Source organism: Schistocerca serialis, chromosome 3, assembly GCF_023864345.2.
Source record: "Schistocerca serialis cubense isolate TAMUIC-IGC-003099 chromosome 3, iqSchSeri2.2, whole genome shotgun sequence".
In the NCBI taxonomy this organism is placed as follows: domain Eukaryota; kingdom Metazoa; phylum Arthropoda; class Insecta; order Orthoptera; family Acrididae; genus Schistocerca; species Schistocerca serialis.
Genome location: NC_064640.1, coordinates 795,703,741 through 795,710,541, shown reverse-complemented (window position 1 = coordinate 795,710,541; position 6,801 = coordinate 795,703,741).

Below are 6,801 nucleotides of genomic sequence, written 5' to 3'. Positions count from 1 at the left end.
CAAAAGCTTTAAAAATGAGGTTTGTTGATAAATTTAGATTTATGGTTTCTTCACTTGATAAGCTTTCATCAAATTTAAAGGAACATCAATTAAAAATATTAAAAAGTATTTTCCTCCAAAATTATTTAATTTAGTAAGTAGAAAAGGTGTTTATCCATAAGATTACATGTATTCTTGGAAAAAATTTGAAGAAACTTGATTTTTAACAATAGATGAATTTTATTGGGAATTAAATGATTGTGACATAAGTTATGAAGATTTTGAACATCCAAAATTAGTTTGGGAAAAATTGAATACTAAAAGTCTTGGTGAATATCATAATTTATATTTTAAAACTGATGTATTATTGTTAAGTGATGTTTCTGAAAATTTTAGAAGAACATGTAATCAAACATATAATCTAGATCGTTCTTGGTATTTTACAGCACCAGGTTTTTCTTGGGATGCAATGTTAAAAATTACTGATCAAAAACTTGAATTATTATATGTTTATGATATGTTTCTAATGGCTGAGAAAGGAATAAGTGGTGGAATTTCACAATTATGTAAAATATATGTAAAAGCAAATAATAAACATTTAAAAGATTTTAACAACAAAGAAATATGAAATTATATAATGTATCTAGATGCAAATAATTTATATGGTTATGCTATGAACCAATATTTCCCATATGGTGGAGATAAATGGGAAGAACCAAGTAATTTTAGTTGTACAAAAATAAATGAAATTTCGAACAATAGTCAAGATGGATACATATTTGATGTATATCTAGAATACCCAAAAGAATTACATGATTTACATAAAGTTTTACCATTAGCTCCTGAATCAAAACTCATTCTAGGTATAAATGAAAGTAAATTAATAACTACTTTAGATAAAAAGTGTAATTGTGTAGTACATTATAGAAATCTTAAAAAATATTTATCTTTAGGAATGCAACTTACGATAATACATAAAGTTTTAAAATTTCAACAATCTGATTGGTTAAAGAAGTATATAGATCTAAACATGGAATTAAGAAATAAAGCCACAAATGATTTTGAAAAAGATTTCTATAAATTAATGAATAATTCTGTATTTGGTAAAACAATGCAAAATATAAGAAATAGACAAGATATAAAATTACTTTGAAATAGTTAAATATGTGACACACTTGAAGCTAAACCAAACTTTAAACATAGAACTATATTTAATGAAAATCTTGCTGCTATCCACATGAATAAAACTAAAATAATATTTAATAAACCTATTTACATTGGATCAAGTATACTTGATGTATCTAAATAATTAATGTATGATTTTCACTATAGAGTTATGAAACCTAAATATGGAGAAAATTTTGAAGTATGTTACCAAGATACAGATAGTTATATTTACAATATTAAAACTGAAGATTTCTATGAAGGTATGAAATCAATGTTTGAATACTTTGATACAAGTAATTATCCAACAGACAATATATATGGTATTCCACAAGTAAACAAGAAGGTTGTTGGTGTGATGAAAGATGAATGTAATGGAAAAATAATGGATGAATTTTGTGGTTTAGGAGCAAAGATGTATGCTTATAATGTTGGCGACAAAATAGAGAAAAATCTAAAGAAATTAAAAATGTGCCATTAAAAACGATATGAGTTTATAAGATTATAAATTTGTTTGTTTAAAAATATACAACAATATAGAAAATTTAATTTAATTAAGAGTGAAAACATGAAATATATACAATTCAAGTAAACAAAAAAGCACTAAGTCCCCATGATAATAAAAGATATGATTTAGATAATAGAATATATAATTTACCATATGGTCATTACTCATTATTGAAAATCTAATAAATATTTATTATATATAAATGTAATAAAGTTTTTACTATCTAAGTGGAGATTTTAATCAAAAAGCTCAATGATGTTAGTGGCTCGAAAGGGATTAAAAAATAACTGAACCTGAGATAAATGTTTTATATAATATTAGTGGCTGTGAATATTTCAATACTAGATATAGAGAAAAAAATTGTATGGAGCTTAATAATGATTTTAAAATTATTTTACCAAATAGATATTACAAATTAATTGATCATTGGGAACTTTAAATAATTAGAAAAGGGCAAATGAAACTGAAATATAAAGGAATGAAGAAACTTAAAAATAGAAATAATGAATTTCATGATATAGGGTTCACAATGTAAAATTTACTTTTGTTAACTAATACATATACTTATGTTCACAATGTAAAATTTTAAAAATAATTTACATTTGTTAACTAATTCATTTTATTTATGTTATTATGTTCACCTATAGGAAATGTATATAAAATAAATGATTTTTATTATTGCTATTATTATATTATTTTATTATATTATATTATTATTAGGTAAAAGGGAAAGTAGGATGTTTTTGTATGTTCTGGATCATTAGATCAATCTTATGGAAAATAAAAAATGCGAGTGTTAACGAGCAATTTTTTATTTTTATAAGACTGGTCCATTGGCCCAGAACATACTAAAACATCCTACTAATATGGAAAAATTGTGTACAACGCTATGTTACATCCACTACATTTTCTGCACTACGAGATGATCAGCGATCGGAAGACACAGCTGATGGAAGCCAGCAACCACTACTGACATCAGCACTGCAGCCAGCCCTGATGGGTAGTCCGAGAGTCTACCAACACAACTCCAGTCCAGGGCAGAAGCTGTCCTAAACTTCAGCGTTGTATGGGTCTAAGGACCTACCGTGCAGACAAACAACGTTCAGCATTCGGCACCACTGCACGGCATCTGAAATCGTGGTCCACCTGAGAGGCCAATGCAGACGGTGACCTGGGAGCGATTGAGTAGTGTGAATCAAAACACAGACGTCGTGGTCTCCGCTGCCTCCAAGCAAATCTGCCGACGGTGTGTACCTGCCTCGCCAGTTGACGGCAAAATCGCAGCATCAGGGTGTCATCGACATCCACTCCGAGCTGATGCAGCGCTCTCGGCAGCCCTGATTCCGAAGCTGGATTCGGCAGATTCGTCTCCCAATTACGTAGCCACCAGTCGATGCAGAAGAAGAAGCCGTTACTTGCATTTTCGGTAATAAATAACATAATTTAATATTGTTTTATTGCTCCTAACGACGCCGCACATATCGTCGGTCTACATCCTGACGAATCAGTAGGGGTTTCCAGTCAGGCAGATGCCTGCTTGATAAAAATTTTACTAAAATCGCTCAACAGAGGAAAGGCAAATGGACTTGATGGGATGTCTATACGAGATAGAGTATGCGAAAGAACATTCTCCCATTCAAGAAGCAGTCTACAGCATGTCTCTGGAGAAAGTCCTTTCTGTCCTCGAACAGGTACACAAATCTATAAGCCTGTATTATGGGATCTTGCCCACTCGTCGCTTATAGGGTGCCTAAAGGACGCTGCGTTCTCGGAATGCTATACAACAGTTCAAACAAATAACATTAGTATTTTTATTTCTATAAATGAAATTGACAATACTTAACTTCTGGGTTACATCGGTGTCGCAAGTAACAAGCAAAGTCCAGACAAGTAAGTGATAAGGATCACAACTAGTTGTTCTTGTAGCACGCTCCGCAAATACGTTTCACTTATGTCTGTACACTGAACCGATCTGAGCGGCCGAGGCTGGCAGGAGCGCTCCTGGCGCGGCTCGGTCCTTATCAGCGGGCTATTGGTTGAAGTTTCCTCGCCGCCTTCTCTGGTTTTCCGTTCTTCGTCCTCGTTCCGACGCTTGTGGTTACGCCTCAACATATATAGCCTACGCCAGTCTGTTGTAGAGTCCTAGAACACGTTTTGTGCTCGCGTCTTACTACCTTTCTGGGGCCAAGCAGTCTCCTCTGTAAGAATCAACATGTATTTTGCAAACACCGATCGTGTGAAACCAAGCTCTCTCCGTTCGTCCACGAGACCCAGAAGGTAGTAAATATCAGCGCCCAGGTTGATGCGTTCCTTGACTTCCAGAAGGCGTTCGACAGAGTTCCGCACTGATCACTAATGAACAAAATATGTGAGTACGGAATATCAGACTAGCTTAGTGACTGAATAGGAGGTGGCCTTAGTAAGAAGAACTCGGAAAGCAACTCTTAACGCAGAGAAATTTTCTGACGTAAATCATGCGTACTCCAAGAGAGTGTTACAGGACAATTACTGTTCATAACATACGTAAATGATCTGGTGGATAACATCGGAAGCTCTATGAGATTGTTCGCCAATATTGGTGTTGTATACAGAGAAGTCGTTACGCTTGGTGCAGCAATTGACAGTTGACTTTCAACATAAACAAATGTAACGTACTACGTATAAATAGGAGGAAATACCCGTTCTTGAATGGTTACACTATCACCGAACAACCACTGGAAACAATCATGTCCATTAAATATCTGGGAGTATGCATAAGAGGCGATGCTACGATCACATTAAATTAATCGCAATAAAGGCAGATACCCAAGTGAGATTCACTGGAAAAATTCCCGGAAAGTGTAGTCCACCCATGAAAGAGGTAGCTTACAAAACACTCGTCGACCAATACTTCAATGTTGTTGTTACGCTGTCATCCTTACCAGGAAGAACTGTTAGAGTACATGAGAACATCCAACGGAGAGCAGCGCGTTTCGTCACAGGTTCAATTAAGGCAAAAGCGTTACGGAGATGCTCATCTGAGTCCAGTGGTAGACTTTACTGTTAAAATTCCGTGAATGTACTTCCATCGCAGAATCAATCAGTTTATAGGAGTTCGACAAAAATATGGAAACAGTACGAGCAATTCATGCTTGAATGTAACTGCAGATGCTAGCGAAGCCTGCAGGTTGCACTGTTGTAGTTGACCACGGACGGTACTTGCGCAATGTCCTCAATATGTTGCAAGTGTCAGTTGTCGTCAGAAGATTTTTCTGTGTAGCTGTGTGTGAATTATGTCGGAGCTAAGCTGATTCGAACGTGGGCAAATTGTTCATACTCGTCTGGTGGGTGTTTCCTTAACCAAGGTAGCCAGAGTGTTTGGTGTTTCAAGAGGCACAGTGTCGAAGATTTATGGCACATAGAGGGATAAATCACAGCGCAGACGGAAGTGTGTGTTGACTGATGGTGACAGACGCTCATTCTACATCTACATCTACATAAATACTCCGCAATCCACCATACGGTGCGTGGCGGAGGGTACGTCGTACCACAACTAGCATCTTCTCTCCCTGTTCCACTCCCAAACAGAACGAGGGAAAAATGACTGCCTATATGGCTCTGTACGAGCCCTAATCTCTCTTATTTTATCTTTGTGGTCTTTCCGCGAAATATAAGTTGGCAGCAGTAAAATTATACTGCAGTCAGCCTGAAATGCTGGTTCTCTAAATTTCCTCAGTAGCGATTCACGAAAAGAACGCCTCCTTTCCTCCAGAGACTCCCACCCGAGTTTCTGAAGCATTTCCGTAACACTCACGTGATGATCAAACCTACCAGTAACAAATCTAGCAGCCCGCCTCTGAATTGCTTCTATGTCCTCCCTCAATCCGACCTGATAGGGATCCCAAACGCTCGAGCAGTACTCAAGAATAGGTCGTATTAGTGTTTTATAAGCGGTCTCCTTTACAGATGAACCACATCTTCCCAAAATTCTATCAAAGAACCGAAGACGACTACCCGCCTTCCCCACAACTGCCATTACATGCTTGTCCCACTTCATATCGCTCTGCAATGTTACGCCCAAATATTTAATCGACGTGACTGTGTCAAGCGCTACACTACTAATGGAGTATTCACACATTACGGGATTCTTTCTCCTATTCATCTGCATTAATTTACATTTATCTATATTTAGAGTTAGCTGCCATTCTTTACACCAATCACAAATCCTGTCCAAGTTATCTTGTATCTTCCTACAGTCACTCAACGACGACACCTTCCCGTTCAAGAGGATTGTGATGAAAAATAAGAGAAAGACAGTTTCAAAAGTCACTGCAGAACTGAGTGTAACACTCGCTCACCCTGTCAACACCAAAACAACAATCGAGCTAGGTGGTGCAGTGGTTTGCACAGTGCTCTCGCGTTCGAGTGGACGACGGTTCAAACCCGCGTCCGGCCATCCTGATTTGGGTTTTCCGTGATTTCCCTTAATCGCTTCAGGCAAGTGCCGAGTTGGTTCCTTCGAAAGGGTACAGCTGAGTTCCCTCCCCCTCCTTCCATAATCCGATGGGACCGATGAACTCACTGTTTGGTCCCCCCTCCTCCAACCAACCAACCAACCAAAATAACGTGAAGGGAGCTCCATAAGTAGGGAAACGTGATGTAAATGGTAGTGACAGAAAAACGTTGTTCCGCAGCTAAAAATCTGGATTATGGTGCAATGACGGAAAGTCATTTCGTCAGATGAGCCTTGTTGCACGCTGTTTAAAACTTCTGGCGGGGTTTACGTCCCTTAAGTGAAACATGCCGGGGGTTGGCTGATGATTTGGGGAGCCATATTGTGGTATTCCATGAGCCTTATGGTACTCTGCGAGGTCGTCTTACTATCAAGGATTATGTGACCATTTTGGCTGATCAGCTCCATCCCATGGTACAATGTTTGTTTCCCAATGGTGATTCTGCATTCCGACACGACAGGGCCTCTGTTCAAGAGCCCGTGTCGTCCAGCGCTGATTTTGTCAGCATGACGATTAATATTTGCATGTCTCCAGGCCACCACAGTCACCAGCTCTCAAATTATTGAGTCTTCGTGGACTACTTTGGAGAGATGGGCGCGTCATCGCTATTCACCTCCACCATCGTTACCTGAATTGCTATTATTTTGCAAGAAGAAT